Source organism: Lontra canadensis, unplaced genomic scaffold, assembly GCF_010015895.1.
Source record: "Lontra canadensis isolate GAN:19392208 unplaced genomic scaffold, GSC_riverotter_1.0 scaffold107, whole genome shotgun sequence".
Taxonomy (NCBI): domain Eukaryota; kingdom Metazoa; phylum Chordata; class Mammalia; order Carnivora; family Mustelidae; genus Lontra; species Lontra canadensis.
This window is the reverse complement of record NW_022631101.1, coordinates 3,393,610-3,411,734: the sequence shown is the minus strand read 5'-3', so window position 1 is coordinate 3,411,734 and position 18,125 is coordinate 3,393,610. Positions and strand designations below refer to the sequence as shown.

General features: G+C 42.6%; 1 pseudogene; it reads right to left on the bottom strand.

Annotated features, from left to right (window-relative positions):
- Positions 1–14,325: 14,325 nt before the first annotated feature.
- On the bottom strand, positions 14,326–15,187 carry LOC116855940 (annotated as a pseudogene).
- Positions 15,188–18,125: the final 2,938 nt, after the last annotated feature.

Genomic DNA, 18,125 nt, shown 5'->3' with positions numbered 1-18,125 from the left:
TTTTTCTTTGTTGATCTTCTGCTTAGATGATCTGTCCATTGTTGTGAGTGGCATGTTAAAGTCTCCTACTATTATTGCAAGAGTATCAGTGTGTTTCTTAAATTTTGTTATTGATTGGTTGATATAATTGGCTGTTCCCAAGTTAGGGGCATAAATATCTACAATTGTTAGATCTTTTAAGGCCCTTTAATCATGATTTAGTGTCCATCTTCATCTCTTATTACAGTCTTTGGTTTAAAATATAATTTATCGGATAGGACACCTGAATGGCTCAGTGGCTTAAACCTCTCCCTTTGGCTCAGGTCATGATCTCAGGGTCCTGGGATTGGGTCGTGGATCAGACTCTCTGCTTGACAGGGAGCCTGCTTCCTCCTCTTTCTCTGTCAGCCTACTTGTGATCTCTCTTTGTCAAATAAATAAATAAAATCTTAAAAAAATAAAATATAATTTTTTGGATATAAGAGTTGTTACTCCAGCTTTGTTCTGATGTCCATTAGCATGATAAATGGTTCTCCACCCCCTCACTTTTAATCTGGTTGTGCCTTTGGGTCTAAAATGAGTCTCTTGTAGACAGTGTATTGAAGGGTATTTTCTAATCCAATCTGATACCCTGTGTCTTTTGATTGGAGGATTTAGCTCATTTACGTTCAGTGTAACTATTGAAAGATATTAATTTAGTGCCATTTTACTTCCTGCCAAGTTACTATACCTGTATATTGTCTGTGTTCCTTTCTGCTCTTTGGTACATTTGGGCTCTCTCTTCACATAAAGGACCCCCTTTCATATTTCTTGCAGGGCTCGTTAGTGATCACAAATTCTTTTAGTTTCTTTTTGTCCTGGAAGCTCTTTATTTCTTCTATTCTGAAAGACAGCCTTGCAGGATATAGTATCTTGGCTGCATATTTTTCTCATTTAGCACCTTGAATATATTGTGGTTTATATAGTCCTTTATATGTGGAATATATAGTCCTTTCTGGCCTGCCAGATCTCTGTGGACAGGTCTTCTGCCAGTCTTCTTTCTACCCTTGTAGGTTATGGACCTCTTGTCCTGAGCTGCTTTTAGGATTTTCTCTTTGTCTCTGAATCTTGCAAGCTTCACTCTTGTATGTCAAGCTGTTGATCTGTTTGTGTTGATTTTGAGGGTCGCTCTCTGTGTCTCTTGGACTTGAATGCCTGTCTCCTTCCACAGATTATGGAAGTTTTCAGTTATAATTTGTCCAAATAAACTTTCTGCCACCCTTTCCTCTTCCTCTGGGACCCCAATTATTCTAATTTTTTTTTTTTTTGCTTTATGGTATCACTGATCTCTCAGATCCTCTCTTGTGATCCAACTGTTGTTTATCTCTCTTTTTCTCAGCCTCCTTATTCTTTATCATTTTGTCTTCTATATCACTGACTCTCTCTTCTGCCTCACTTATCCTAGCAGTTAATGCCCCCACTTTTTTATTGAATCTCAGTAGAAGCCTTTTTGATTTTTACCTGATTAGATTCTAGTTCTTTTATTTCTCCAGAAAGGGAGAAATTCTCTAGTATCTTCTATGCTTTTTTCAAGCCCAGCTAGTATCTTTATAATCATTGTCTTGAATTCTAGTTCAGACATTGTACTTATATCCATATTCTTAAGTCTCTGGCAGTGAGTACTACCCCTTGTTCTCTTTTTTTGGGGTGAATTCTTCTGTCTTGCTCTTATGTCTGGAAGAACAGATGAAAGAGAGGGAAAATACAAAAATAGCAACAATGACACCAGAAAAATATACACTACACAAATCAGAAGAGGACAGAAACAAAAAAGAAAAGAAACAAATAAAAATGAGAATAAAATCAAAGAAGAAGTTGAACAGAGAAGAACAATAAACTAGATCCTGGGTGTATTTTGGTCTGTTAGGAAAAACTCAATCCAAAAATAGGAAAGAAAGAAAAACTAATATATGTGTATATATACCTACATATATGTATATATACATATATATTTATATGAAGTTGAATACAATGAAAGGAAGCAAAAAGGGAAAAAAATATAAGATGTAAGTGTAAAAATGAAAATTAAAGAAACTTTAAAAAATAACTGATACAATAAGAAAATAGCTGAAAAGGAAAGTAAAATATAAAACTGAAGGACTAAAGAATAATAGAAAAAAAACATGAACGAGATATACTTCTTTCCCCAAGAGCTGGAGCTTTACATTTCTCTATGATTGGTAAATTTGATATTAGCTACAAGTCCCTGCTGGTCTTCTGGAAGAGGCGCCTGTTGCACTGATTCTCAGGTTCTTTCCCCAGGTGGAATTGCACCCTTTACATGACTTTCAAATAAACTTTAAAGTTGCCATAAAGCAATAACCTGGGTGGCTCAGTCGGTTGAGCATCTGACTTCTGCTCAGGTCATGATCTCGGGGTCCTGCGATCATGACCTGAATTGGGCCCCAAGCTCAGCAAGGAGTCTTCTTGTCTCTCTCCCTTTCCCTCTGCCATTCTCCCTGTTCATGTCCTTTCTCTCTTTCTCTCCTTCTCTCTCTCTCTCTCTCAATTAAGTAAACAAATAAATAACATAAAATAAGTTGTCATAAAGCAAATAGACACTTGAGAAAAATATGGTGATGATCTAACTATACTTTACAATAAATGCATTCTACTTTAATAACTTGTGTATTAGAAAGTTTTCATCTGCAAAGAAAACATGGTTACAATCAATGTACAATCAATGTACAATCATTACTAGCACATAAAAGGAATCAAAACTAAATCTGCTGAAGCTGTGCATAGTTTGAGAGAAAAGAAAGATGGGCGTTGGGGTGCTTGGCTGCCTTAGTTGATGGAGCCCCTGACTCTTGATCTCAGGGTTGTGAGTTTGAGCCCCATGTTGGGTATAGAGATTACCTAAATGTACCAAAAAAGAGAGAGAGAGAGAGAGAAGCATTACTTAGGACAATGACATCAAGATCGTAGCCATGCTGAAATTTGGATTACTTTTATTGCCATTTTACATATAAGAAAACTGAGGCTGCTTGACGAAGTCAGTCAAGCCATGATATCAAAATATTATATATATTTTAATTTTAAAAAAGAGACTGATTTATTTTATTAATTAATCTCTGCACCCAGCATGGGGCTTGAACTCATGACCCAGAGATCAAGAGTCACAAGCTTGGGGTGCCTGGGTGGTTCAGTGGGTTAAAGCCTCTGCCTTCGGCTCAGGTCATGATCCCAGGGTCCTGGGATCGAGCCCCACATCGGGCTCTCTGCTCAACAGGGAGCCTGCTTTCCTTCCTATCTCTCTGCCTGCCTCTCTGCCTGTTTGTGATCTCTGTCTGCCAAATAAATAAATAAAATCTTAAAAAAAAAGTCACAAGCTCTACAAACGGAGCCAGCCAGGCTCACCTATATATTTCAATTTAAATAACAGCTTTAAGGAATTGGGGTTTACTTTATGAGTCATAGAGCCCCTTGGGAGTGTTGGCCTGATACCTTGCTTACAGGTTCCCAGCTGCCTCCCTAGGTGAGTAAAGAATGTTACTTCCTGGCAGGTGCAGGAACTCAAGATACTTTGGGGACCTCGTGAAGAGGAATTCATCCAAATCTGCAGATATTGCCGACATGCCTGACAACAAGTACTGGGCTTGGCATCTGGCCTGGAGAGACTGCTAAGAGTTCAACCTAGAGATTCCTTGGAAAAACTGCCAGCAAAGCAAATTTTAAAAGATCTATATGGCTGGGTGGTGGGCATTAGGAGGACATGTGCTGTGATGAGCACTGGGGGTTATATGTCACTCATGAATCACTGAACACTACATCAGAAACTAGCGATGTACTACATGGTGGCTAACTGAATATAAAAAAAAATAACCAGCAATTTGTCTTCTTGATGAGCTTATGTAAACAATTAAAACAACTTTTTTGGGGCACCTGGGTGGCTCAGTCAGTTAAGCGTCTGCCTTTGGCTCAGGTCATGATCCCAGGGCCCAGGGATCAAGTCCCACATTGGGCTCCCTGCTCAGGGGGAGGCTTGCTTCTTGCTCTGCCTGCTTCTCCCCCTGCTTGTGCACTCTCTCTCTCTCTCTCTGACAAACGAATAAATAAATCTTAAAAATAAAAAAACCGACCTTGGGTGCCTGGGTGGCTCAGTGGGTTAAAGACTCTGCCTTCGGCTTGGGTTATGATCCCAGGGTCCTGGGATCGAGGCCCGCATTGGGCTCTCTCTACTCCATGGGGAGCCTGCCTTCCCCTCCCTCTCTGCCTGCCTCTCTGCCTAATTGTGATTTCTGTCTGTCAAATAAATAAATAAAATCTTTTTTTAAAGAAACCTTTGTTATAATAGGACTTGCTTTGCAAACAAATTATTCTTGATTAGGCGATCTCTACAAATGAGGGTTATTATAGAGAGAAGTTATATTTCAAACACCCACCTTTGCGGATGTTCATTCTAGTTCTGATCTTCTTTAAAAGTTGTGTGTCGGGAGCCTGAGTGGCTCAGTGGGTTGAGCCTCTGTCTTCGGCTCGGGTCATGATCTCAGGTCCTGGGATCGAGCCCCGCATAGGGCTCTCTGCTCAGCGGGGAGCCTGCTTCCCCCACTCTGCCTGCTGCTCTGCCTACTTGTGATCTCTGTCACATAAATAAATAAAATCTTAAAAAAAAAGTTGTGTGCCTAAGCTAGGCAACTTGATGTAAACTTCAGAGTAATGGACACGATAGCTTTGGCTGCCTCTTTGGTGGGTCTCCAGGACTTCTGGTAGGACTACCACATAAAAGAAACAAAAAAACATGTTTACCCAGCAGGGCTGGAAATGTTCTTCCCAGGTGCTAAATGCACTTAACCAAAAGTTACGTGAGGTCAGAGAGGGACTTCTCAAAGCCAGACCACTGTTGATTATCTCCTATTACTCCACCATTTGGGATGTGAGATGGTTCTTCGCATGTGTTGTCTCAACATGGCGCTTAACTCTTGCAGGGAGTCCCTATTAATAGGGGACATCTGTGATCAGTTAAATAACATCAAGCTATCACTGGTCTGTTCAATGGAATTGGTAACTGAGGCTCCTACCTAAGAGATGTGATCACAATTTTGAGCTTGACATTTCTTTTATGCTTATTCTTTTGCATGTGTGATATGTGTATCATCTGCTGTCCGTCATGACCCCCCACACCCCAGAGCCATTCTGGGGGCCCCTAGACCAAACCCTGGATAGATTCTAACTGCATACAGCACGCTGCCCCATTTTGGCAGGAAGCAGCCAGAGCCCTCATCGTCCTATCCCCTAAGGGCAGTTAAGGATTCTATTCCAAAGGGAGGAACGAATAGGAAAGGGTTAAGGTATAGACAGGGAAGGTAGGGGGACCCTGGCTGGGCTCTGAAACTATTCCTGGCAGGCAGAGGTGCTAAGACAGAGTGAACAAGAGAGAATGGAATAGACCAGAACACCTGGCCCTAGGCGTTACGGAGTAGTTTTCTTTGGCCGCTACACTGTGATCATGGAAAATGACCCAACCTCAAAAAAAGGAAGTCACTAAGGGTGTTGTCAATAGTCCTTGATCAGACCCAACGAGCACAAGTACCTCAAGGTCACAAGCTGCCTTGTCAAGTGTTCAATAAAAGACCAGTCCTAACAACCCTCAGTGGCAACCCATTTGGGACCCTCTCACTCTAGAGAGCTTTTCCTGTCCTTTCTGCTCTCACCTTCACTTAAAAAACTTTCACTCCCTTTAACCCTTTTATATCTGCAAGATTCATTCTTCAACTCCGGGAGACAATATCCCTGCAGTCCTACATTACTATTGTAATGAACCTTGCCCTTAGAAGACCGTGGACTTAACACATGTTGTGTGTGTTCTGACTGCTCCAGACTGGCCTGCCTCTCCCCATCTCTCTCCCTCCCCTTGGGCCTCCCTAGTCCCTGAGACACAACAATGTTGAAATTGGGCTCATTAATATCCCGACAACGGCCTCTCAGTGTTCAAGTGAAAGGAAGTGTGAGAAACCAACTGAGGGTTATAGAGGGGAGGAGGGTGGGAGGATGAGTGAGCCTGGTGGTGGGTGTGAAGGAGGGTACATATTGCATGGAGCACTGGGTGTGGTGCATAAACAACGAATCTTGAAACACTGGAAAAAAAAAATACTGTCACAGTCAAGAGGAGCCCAAGAAGACAAGATGACCACGTGTTTTGTGGTCTCCTGGATGGGATCTGGGGACAGGAAAGGGATGTTAGGTTCACAATTAAGGATATCTGAATAACCTATAAACTGTTTAAAAAAAAAAAAAAAGGAAGGAAGAGTCACACGTCTCTCACTTTAAATCAAAAGCCAGAAATGATGATACTTACTAGGAAAGGAATGTTGAGAGTGGAGACAGGCCAAAAGATGGGCCTCTTGTGCCAGTTGGCCAAGTTGTGAATGCCATGGAAAGTTCTTGAAGCAAATGAAAAGTGCTATTCTGGAGAACATATGGACAATAAGAAAGAGGAACACCCTTATTGCTGATGTGGAGAAAGTTTAATGGGCTGGATGGAAGATCAAAGCAGCCCCAACATTCCCTTGAGCCAAAGCCTCACCCAGAACAAGGCCCTGACTCTCCTCCATTCTCTGACAGCTGAGATTGGTGTGGGGGCTGCAGAGGACAAGTCTGAAGCTAGCAGAGGTTGGTTCATGAGGTTTAAGGAAAAGGTCATCTCCATAACTTAGAAGTTGCAAGGTGGTGTGTGCAAAATGAAGCTGTTCTTCCTTTTTGTGTTTTTTTTCTCCAGTTTTTTTGTCTCACTATGTTGTTGCAAAATTCTTCTGTGGATTCCAGATGTCTCCCAGAGCTGGTTTTGTTTGTGGATAGCTGCGTATTTATTGATTTTCACCAGGGGGACGGAGGCTGGGTCTGTTCTGCCGCTGTCTCGGCGATATCATGTCTCTGATCTGGGAGTTATTTCTGTATCTCTTGTATTTGCACATAGAGGGTTACATAGAAAATAAAATAACTTTTTAAAGTTCATAATCTTCTCTGGGTCTCTCTCGCAAGCACCTAGCGTTACTGGAAGCAAATCAACTAATTTATTTCTATTGAATGGACAATAGGCAATTTGGGCATTGGTGTGGAGATAGAACAGCTAATATTTATCTGCAAGTTATTCCTTCTTATCTGAATACAATCATCTTTTCTTTCTCAGGATTAATAGAGATGTAGCAGAGAGAGACACACCGGCTGATCAACAAGAAAAGATACATTTAAGGAAGAAATCCAGGAGATGTCTTCTGACAGATCCCGGAGATTCTTTTTGAGTGGCAGAAGGTATGTATCTAGCCTTTGAAGGCTTTTGATGGCTTTGATTCCTCTATATCTCATTATTGGTCCATGAAATACCAAGTACTGTGGCCTTTTTTTTTTTTTTAAGAAAAGGCTCTGCTTGTATTTTTTAATAAGATTTTATTTATGACAGAGAGAGAGAGTGTACAAGACAGGCAGATGGGTAGAGGGAGAAGCAGACTCCCCATCAAGCAGGGAGCCCAACGTGGGGCTCGATCCCAAGACCCTGGGATCATGACCTGAGCTGAAGGCAGAGGCTTAACGACTGAGCTTCCCAGGCACCCTTCTGCTTACAGTTTTACTTACTCATGTGTCTCATCAAACCAGAAGGAGAAAACCTGACTGGGCACCCAGATGTATTACTTAGACTTCTTCTCTCCATTGTGGGGTAATATGACCTTGACTCTGACCACACAACTTCATACCTGAGCACAACAAGTCTATGGATGTTCCTCCAGCTCTTTCCCTGATGCCAGGACCATGCTTTTGACCATCCCATGGCACCAGGCAAGTCCACTAAGCTCCATTCATGAGTCCTTCTGCTTCTCCCCAGCAGCATGCTTTCAGAGTCTCATGTGTCATCTGTGACCAATTCATGCGCGTTTTTGCGTTGTCTTAGAACTTGCAGTAAATGAATCGGACCAAAGATTCAGCTACTATGGCGTGTGTAGTATCCCCACAGGCCAGGGAATAGGGAGGATCATTGGAGTGAGTTACTCTCTCAGGGAACACAATGTTTTCTAGTTTGGGTACTAAGTAATATTGTCCTTCTATGATTAATCACCACAAGGATTTCGGTTATATCCTTATTTAAAAGTTGGAAAACAGATACTTAACCCAGAGAGTGAAGCCACAATTTTGACCCAAGTGTAAGTTCTAAGAATAGGCTTTGCCAGCCTGTGGATTCTTTTTTTATTTAAGATTTTATTTAATTATTTGACAGAGAGAGATCACAAGTAGGCAGAAAGGCAGGCAGAGAGAGAGGGGTAAGCAGGCTCCCTGCCGAGCAGAGAGCCCGATGCGGGGCTTGATCCCAGGACGCTGAGATCATGACGTGAGCCAAAGGCAGAGGCTTTAACCCACTGAGCCATCCAGGCCCCCCAGCCTGTGGATTCTTGTCTCTTTGGTCTCTGTGGTCACGACCAACTCACACTAAATAGAGAGCTGTTGCTTTGGGGGAAGTATAATTCATCCAGTGTCATGCAACTTTATAAAAGTTCCCTCCTGTTTAGGACCAGTGAAGGATGGCACGAGAGTCAGGGACTTCTCACACCCCCTACGTCACTGGAACGCGGTATCATTATACAAGTTATGTACGGGTCTGTAGCCAGTCTTCGCAGGTATTACATGTAGATGTGATGGACTTGAAGGGCTGAGAGTCCACTGAGGCATGCCCCCCGAGATGACATCACTGTCTGCTGCACGGGGACAGAGGAAGGGTTAACAGTGAAGTAAGTGGATCCCGGGGCGGACATCAGGGAATGCCTCTCTGAAGATGGAACATCCAATTTGTGCTACATCCTCTCCATTACAGCAAAGAGACCTTCCCACCACCAAGTTCCTTGCCCACAACCAAATTAAAACTCCCTTGTGTCTTCCCAGGTTGTGCAGGTGCTGCTGCTTTGGAAGCACAAAGGAGCCATCCCCATTGCTCAAGTACAAGTCAGGAAAAGTGAGGATGTTCAGCCGCTCTTCTCAGACCCAATATTTTCCATTAATTGTATGGGTAAAGGACACCATGTTCAGTGGGGAAAGTGAAAAACTTCGGATCTTGTCCCTCTGTCTCATAGAGATTCATGAAAAGCAAAGACATTTAGATTATTTGCATAAAAATCAGTATTTCTTCTTTTTCATCATTATAACTTTTTGTTTTGAGATAATTTAAGACTCATGGGAAATAGCAAAAACAGTTAAAAACAGTAAGAACAGTAAAAGAGGAACAAAAAGCACTCAGCTTCCCATAGTGATAATATCTTTTATCACAATAGTCATTGTCAATATCAGGAAATGTACATGATCCAGTACTATTCCCTCAAATACAGACTCGGTCTCAAGGTGATATTTGAGAGTCTGGAAAATGCTGCTGATGAACACGAGAATTCCTCAGTTGCTTCATCCTTCCACCCTTTCACAAAGATCCCCCTTATTTGGTTGAACCAATGCCAGATACTGCAGTGCCAGCCTCTAGTTAGCTGGCTGGAGCAGATGATTAAGGTCAAGGCCATCAATAGAATTCTTGTCATGAGAGGCATACTTCATATCTGTATTCATATGCATATTATATTCGTGTCTACTATGGAAACCGTTGGCCATTTGTGGTGTTTGAGCACTTGAAATAGGGCTAATTCAAGTGAGGAACTGATTTCCAAATTAATTACTTAAAATTTAAGTTGATTTTTTAAAAATATTTTATTTATTTATTTGTGAGAGAGACACACACACACAAGCAGGGGAAGTGGCAGGCAGAGGGAGAAGCAGTCTCCCCACTGAGCAAGGAGGTGGATGGGGGCTCAATCCCAGGGCACTGGGATCATGACCAGAGCCAAATGCAGACACTTAGCCAACTGATCCTCCCAGGTGTCCCAAAATTTAAGTTTAAATTGGCACATGTGACTACTGGCTATCATGTTACACAGTGCAGATGTAGGCCCAAAGGATACTCCCTGGCTCCTAACCCCAGCCTTGGTCTCATTCAGACAAGGGAGACCAGAGACCTGCTCTCAAGTGTGAAGAAGAAAGCACCTAGCTTAGGGCTTTCCAGTTCCATATCTGAATGAGGATCCCTAGTGGAAGATGAAAACAATCCTGATATCCATCGTTTCCTTCCCTCTTAGCATCCTCATGTATTCCTCACCACTTGGAGACCAGAGGTAGAAGAGGAGCATTAGTACTACGTGGGTCCTTACAACACACACATAATCTCACTAATGTCCTGGAATTTTAATCACAATAGAGTCCCATTCTCTTGGACACCAGTGATGGGTGAAGGCAGAATATAAGCTAGGAATCTTCTCCTTACAATTCTCAACAAGGTCACTTAGGTCAACAGCTTATCATGAAACAAAACCTTACAACAAGTATTAGGATTTGAGAATGGAGTGAGTTCTGCTTCCCCGGGATGGAGAGAGCAATGTGGAGTGGGACACAGAGACATAGCTGAATCCGTTATAATGAGGGTGAGATGGAGTCATGGGGGCTTGAGAGAAAGTTTCCCTAAAGATGAAGCATGGGGTCTAGGGCTTTTAATGAACATAAAGTCATGCTACAGAGATTGTCCTATCACCAGACTGCCATCCTGTATTCATAACACAACTTCCCTTCTGTTTTCCAGGAGATATTGTGCTAAATCGAAATACACTGGTTTAGAGCCATGGGACAAGGACTCCCAGCCTTGTCCTCCCCCAGATTATGAAGAAGTGATAACAGGAGAGCCAACACCACACGTCTCTGCTGCTGAATCTCTGTCTTGGGAGGGAGCAATTTCCAAGTAAGGGAAATGATTCCCCGGGGAAAGCTGATGGTAGTATTGGATTCCGTTCCTCGATATCACAGGGCACAAGAGAATCGGGATTTGGGTCATTGATACAGGAATCAGGGCAGGGAGAATGAAAGAGCTTATCCAGTCTTACCCACAAACCCAGAGATGTCTGAATGAGGCCAACCACCTCTTCCTTCAGGAAGGCGTCTTGAGAAGCTGCACACAGAAAGGCAGAAACTATTGCAAATATCACTGTGTCATTGGCTGAGCTGGGAATGAATGAAAGTAACCAACTCAATGCCTGGGAAACTGACTGCTGATGAGGAGGAAGGACAGGGTGGGGTACTGAAGGGGCATGCTAGAAAATGTTCAGGGGAAAGGGAGAGCCTTTGGTGATAGTGTTTGCCAATTTCTGTGGGGTGACTACTTCCATCATGGCGTATTTCAAACTACTAACATGCTCTCCCTGAACAGGACGTTGGAAATAAGTGTGCAGTACCCCAACCACAGAGTATTTTCACCACACAGATATCATAGATGGAAATAACTTCAAGAGAACAGAGTATGGTGGTGTCTTGCTGACTCAATCAATGGTGATTCGCAACTTGTGTTCTTGCGGCCCTGAGTTCAAGCCTGACTTGGGTGTAGAGATTAGAAAAAAATAAAAAAACTAGACTTAAAAACAAAGAGCACAGAGTATGCGTTCTTCCCTGTCTTAGTAAGACAGGAAACAACGTGTGCTGGAGAGGATGTGGAGAAAGGGGAACCCTCTTACACTTTTGGTGGGAATGCAAGTTGGTGCAGCCACTTTGGAGAACAGTGTGGAGATTCCTCAAGAAATTAAAAATAGAGCTTCCCTATGACCCTGCCATTGCACTACTGGGTATTTACCCCAAAGATACAGATGTAGTGAAAAGAAGGGCCATCTGTACCCCAATGTTCATAGCAGCAATGGCCATGGTCACCAAACTGTGGAAAGAACCAAGATGCCCTTCAACGGACGAATGGATAAGGAAGATGTGGTCCTTATACACTATGGAGTATTATGCCTCCATCAGAAAGGATGAATACCCAACTTTTGTAGCAACATGGATGGGACTGGAAGAGATTATGCTGAGTGAAATAAGTCAAGCAGAAAGAGTCAATTATCATATGGTTTTATTTACTTGTGGAGCATAACAAATAACATGGAGGACATGGGGAGATGGAGAGGAGAAAGGAGTTGAGGGAAATTGGAAGGGGAGGTGAACCATGAGAGACTATGGACTCTGAAAAACAACCTGAGGGTTTTGAAGGATCGGGGGGTGGGGGTTGGGGGAACCAGGTGGTGAGTATTAGAGAGGGGACGTATTGCATGGAGCACTGGGTGTGGTGCAAAAACAATGAACAATGTTATGCTGAAAAGAAATTTAAAAAAAAAGAGCACAGAGTATAGTAAGATGTAGTAAAATAATTAGAAACTCATAAGTTTTCAGCATTTACTACCCTTTTTGTAATATAGATCCATTTAAATGAAAAATTTATATAATTTAATTTAATGTTAACATGTTTAACACTCTACCCACTAAATTCTTGGAAAAGTAACAGTCAGATCCCATGATCTGGAATGAGTTGGCTCCCACTCACCAGTGGCTTCCTCCCACCTCCTAAACCCGACCTCAGCCACCCACTGGAACCCAGCGTGCACAAGCAGAGAACAGAAGGTGGTGTATTTCCTCTCAGTGCTTTGCATGGGGCTGACATAACCCATGGCTGATTTTGTAGCCTCAGACAAAGCACCAAGACTTAGGAGGGCAGGTCAAGTTTCTCTCCCATGGTTTGCCCAAAACCCTTTTGAGAAAAGAGCTATAATCCTTTCTTTTAACTCCATTTCTCCAAATATGCATTTTTTGGAAGATTTTATTTCTTTTTTTCTTTTTTCTTTTTTTTTCAGCATAACAGTATTCATTGTTTTTGCACCACACCCAGTGCTCCATGTAGTCCATGCCCTATCCAATACCCAGCACCTGGTTCCCCCAACCCTCCACCCCCCGCCCCTTCAAAACCTTCAGATTGTTTTTCAGAGTCCATAGTCTCTCATGGTTCACCTCCCCTTCTAATTTCCCTCAACTGCCTTCTCCTCTCCATCTCCCCTTGTCCTCCATGCTATTCGTTATGCTCCACAAATAAGTGAAATATGCATTTTTATTAGCCTTAGTCTATGTATAGTTCCTCTGTAAATCCCTTTCATGTTGAAGTGAATAGAGATATCAAGGAATATATAAGGAATCTGTAGATCAAGGATTACATGTATAGAGCAAGAAATCAGGAGAATCTAAGAAGATGTCAGTGAAGTAAGACATTTCATGATCCCATGGCATCAATCATGTAATAACTACTGTACCCCCAGAAACCAGTGCTTTTCTTCCTCTTTCAGCAAAACCCTTCTTAGGAGCTAGGACTCTTGCCCCATGATCCTCGTGGTCTTGATTCATTCCAATTTTCCAACTCCCCAGGACAGAGATTGGATAGAGTTGGTTGTCCTCATCCAGAAAATATCACCTATGTTCAGGCACATTTCTCGCAGTCAGGCATTTCCTTCATGAATCACTAGCTTACCCTATGTATGATGATTTTCAACATTGGCTAAATATGGCAATCATTTGGGAAGCTTTAAAAGGAATGGTGCTGCGGCACCTGGGTGGCTCAGTGGGTTAAAGCCTCTGCCCTTGGCTCAGGTCATGATCCCAGGGTCCTGGGATCGAGCCTGCTTGGAGGGAGTCAGCTTGCCCTCTCTCTCTGCCTGCCTCTCTACCTACTTGTGATCTCTGTGTGTGAAATAAATAAATAAAATCTTAAAAAAAAGGAATGATGCTGGGGCCCCTGGGTGGCTCAGACAATTGATCATCTGCCTTTGGCTCAGGTCAAGATCCTGGAGTCCTGGTTCGAATCCTGTGTTGGGTTTCTTGTTCAGTGGGAAGCCTGCTTCTCCCTCTGCCTGCTGCTTCCCCTGCTTATGCTCACATGTGCGCTGTCTCTTTCTCTGATTAAGAAAAAAAAAGTATTGATGCTGAGGTCCCACTTCCGCCTCCTGATTGGACTGGTCTGTGCTGTGACCCATTTATTGTTTGTTTTTTTTTTCTTTAAAGCTTCCCAGGTACAGTCAAATTTGGAGACCACTCCTATGGGGCAGTATTCTACCCATTAGTCAATTGCTAATTCAGTGTTTTTATTCCAATAGTCATAGATATCTATCAGAGCCATTTATTTATTTATACCCAGTGTTCCTAAATCTTTATTTGACTAAATTCTATTTCATGAATAAGCATGATGGCCTTTTGGCAGTTTAAAAGAATTTTGTTTAAAAGTCTGCAGTTTAAAATGCAGTTTAAAAATGCAGTTTAAAAGCATTCTAAGCATTTTGGCAGTTAAAAAACAAAAAACAAAAAACAACCAAGCAGCTGCATATCCAGAATAGTGCATATGCCAAGGGTGAGGGTAATCTACAGTTTTAATGTAGGATAAGTATATCTTTTTAAAAAAGCCTCTCTCCCTCTGCCCACATCACCTCTTGGTTTCAACCTTTAAATATAGACACATTTTTCAAAAGTCATTTCTTTGCTTCTCCCAAGGTCTTCAATGCCATCATCATCCACCTCTGTTCACTTGTCCTGAATGACATAAGTATGTCATCTGTAACTACCTCCCCAAATGATTTCATCCTCTCCTTAACTGAAGCACCACAGATTTTTGAGAAAAAAAAATACAAAAAACAAAAACTCTGTTTCATTTTTAAAAATTTTATTTAATTATTTGAAAGAGAGACAGAGAGACTAGGAGCAAGTGGGGTGAAGGGTGGAGGGAGAAGGAGAGAGAGAATCTCAAGCAGGCTCCAGCCAAGTGAGGAGCCCAACTCAGGGCTCGATCTCACAATGCTGAGATCATGACCTGAGCCGAGATCAGGAGTTGGATGCACAACCGACTGACTCATCCAGGCGCTCCTCTCTGAGCTTCTTTAAGGCCAATTTTGAAATTCACAATGCCACATATTCCTCTTACATATTTCTTTTTTGCTCTGGGAATTTTGGCGATCCTAAGTTTTTGATACCACCTTCATTGTTTGCTGTATTGACCCCTTCTATAACTCTTCTGCTTTTTCTTCTCTCCCTCTTCCCCTGCTGTGCCTTGACTCTCACTAAGTCCCCCTTCTTGTTTCTGTGAAATTTCTGCAGTAAGCTTTGCAAACTCATTTGGAACATTCTTCTCTAAGCACTGTCTGCATTTAGCAACTTTGGGCAAATATACTCAGTGCACGCTGTTGGTAGTGAACGGACTGCACCGTAAAGGACTCAGAGTGGGTAGTGTGCATCTAACTTACCCTCAGGTATTGCCCCTCAGATCTCCTTGGCCATGATGCCCACCAGATTCAGAAATCCCAGGAGTCATCTCCCAAACCCAGATGGGAACCCAGCTCCCTGCTGCCTCTGCTCCTTGCACTACTGCCAGCTGAAGTGACACACGCCCAGTCAGGGCAACTTAAATGAGAAAAATTAGGTGTGACCACTTTGGACACTGGTGTAATAGGAGAAGACATAGAATGGCCAAGCCACATTTGGTCTGAGAGATCCCCTTGGTTCTACTCTTCATATATCTGGTTAAGAAACCTCTCTTTGTCCAAGTCATCTTTTTTTTGAGAGTCTAATGGGCTTTCCAGTAGAACTTTCTGTGATGATGGAAATGTTCTCTTCTGCGTCAGCCAATATGGTAGCCATTTGACATATGTAGGTATGAAGCACTTGAAAAGTGAATAGTACAGCTGAGGAGCTGAATTTTAGCTTAATTTGGTTGAATTGGGATTTTAAATGGTCACTTCTGGCTGGTGGCCATTGTTTGGACAAAACAGCTCTAGCTTTTAATCACATTCCCTTCATTTCCTTTGGTGAAATGATTTATTTTTTTAAGTTCTTTAAAGATTTTATTTTTAAGTAACCTCCACACCCAAGGTGGGGCTCAAATTTGTGCCCCAAGATCAAGAGCCACTTGATCTTGATTGGCTCCACTGACTGAGCCAATCGGTCACCCCTTGTGAGCTGATTTCTAATAATTTCCTTATTTTTTACCCTTAAGGGACCAAGGTTGCAGTGGATCAGAAGACCAGGAATCTTCACAGAAACAAGAATCAGGTAATTGTCTAATGTAGAGATAAAGCCAGGGGTGTGTAGTGGGTTGATGGAAATGTCCTGTGGTTTTATGGGTAGAAGACAGTTTTGAAGTCTTTGGGGGTGGTGACAATCAAAAGCAATTTTTCTTAGCTCTAACACCATCCTCCCTATGATATAAATGGGAACATGAAGTAGGTATTATCTTGGATATTATGTCTGGGTGGATTCCATATTCCAAACACTCTATTAGGGACATTAAACACATTCTCTTTTTGTTTTCCAAGGGAACTCTGTGAATGCATTGTCTAGACTCTATGTCAAGACAAATAAAGCAAACTTAGAGGAGAGCTCTCCTCTAGAGTGTTTGGGTTAATTAAAAGGGGCTTGTTTTGTTGCAGCCACTTTGGAGAACAGTGTAGAGATTCCTTAAGAAATTAAAAATAGAGCTTCCCTATGGCCCTGCAATTGCACTATTGGGTATTTACCCCAAAGATACAGATGTAGTGAAAAGAAGGGCCATCTGTACCCCAGTGTTCATAGCAGCAATGGCCACGGTCGCCAGACTGTGGAAAGAACCAAGATGCCCTTCAACAGACGAATGGATAAGGAAGATGTGGTCCATATACACTATGGAGTATGATGCCTCCATCAGAAAGGATGAATACCCAACTTTTGTAGCAACATGGACGGGACTGGAGGAGATTATGCTGAGTGAAATAAGTCAAGCAGAAAGAGTCAATTATCATATGGTTTCACTTACTTGTGGAGCATAACAAATAACATGGAGGACATGGGGAGATGGAGAGGAGAAAGGAGTTGAGGGAAATTGGAAGGGGAGGTGAACCATGAGAGACTATGGACTCTGAAAAACAACCTGAGGGTTTTGAAGGGGCGGGGGGTGGGAGGTTGGGTGAGCCAGGTGGTGGGTATTATGGAGGGCACATATGGCACGGAGCACTGGGTGTGGTGCATAAACAATGAATTCTGTTACACTGAAAAGAAATGAATTTAAAAAATGGAAAAAAAAATTTTTAAAAAGGGGGGGGCTTTTTTTCTTTCACCCTAATCCATGCTATGACTTCAGAACATAAGCAATGTGTGCTTTAGGGTCTTGATCCTTTGTGACATTTTACTCTGATTGGCTTTGGGCTGGGAGACATTCCTATTGTATGAGTGTCCTAGGGCTGCCATAGCAAGATACCCCAGACGAAGTGATTCAAACAATAGAAGTTAATTTTCTCATTGTTCTGGAGGCTAGAATTCCCACATCAAGGTACTTGCATTTTGGTCTCTGGTGAAGGCTCTTGTCCTGGCTTGTAGATGGTCATCTTCTCCCTGGGTCCCCACATGGTCTTTCCTCTGTGTATCTAGAGGGAGAGAAAGAGAGAGACAGATAGACAGATCTAGTGTCTCTTCCTCTTCATAAAAGGACACCAGGACACCAATCCTGTTGGATTAAGTGTTCTTTCTTATGATCTCATGTCAACATTAGGACTTCCTTGTACATTCCATCTTCAAATTCAGCACCCGTAACAGCCTGATGCTCACTGGGTTGGAAAAATTTACGTGACTTGATTGTTTTCGATCCTGTCATTTCACACTCCACTTCTAAGTGCTCATGGTTGGAAAGTGTCCTGCTTGGTATGAAGTAGTTTGAAAGCCACGTGAAATTCCGGAGAGCAGGGCACTGGTGTTGGCTGTGTCCTGGTGCTCAGCTCAGCTCCTGTGCTTACCAGCCACGAGGTTGGGGGAAGCTCATCTGTGTTCACATGAACAGCTGACACCATGTGCTATTTTCTGGAGGTGCCACACAGCTAGTACCAAGATTCAGAGCAGTTCTATAAGGTGCGGGTAGCATTAGTCTATCTGACATGGGAGAAAAAAAGGCTCAGAGTGGTTAGGTAAACCGTCTGAGACTTTTCCTTTTTCCTATCCAAAATCCCTACTCTCTGCCAAATGAGATTCCATCATATGTAATTCCTGATAAACCAATTTTCTCCGAGCACAGTATTTCAGAGACTTCTATCATCCAGGGTACAGATATTTGTTCTATGCAAATCATCCTCACCCAGAGTCTGAGCGGAGAGATTGGCATCCAGAGCGCATGCCTAGAGGGTCTCTAAATGCTGCTGGGAAGGCTCTCCCAGTTGGGTGGTAGAAACGCTGGAGGAACCAGGGGATGGTCTGCGGTGCCTTGGGTTGGATGGTGGTGAACACTAGGG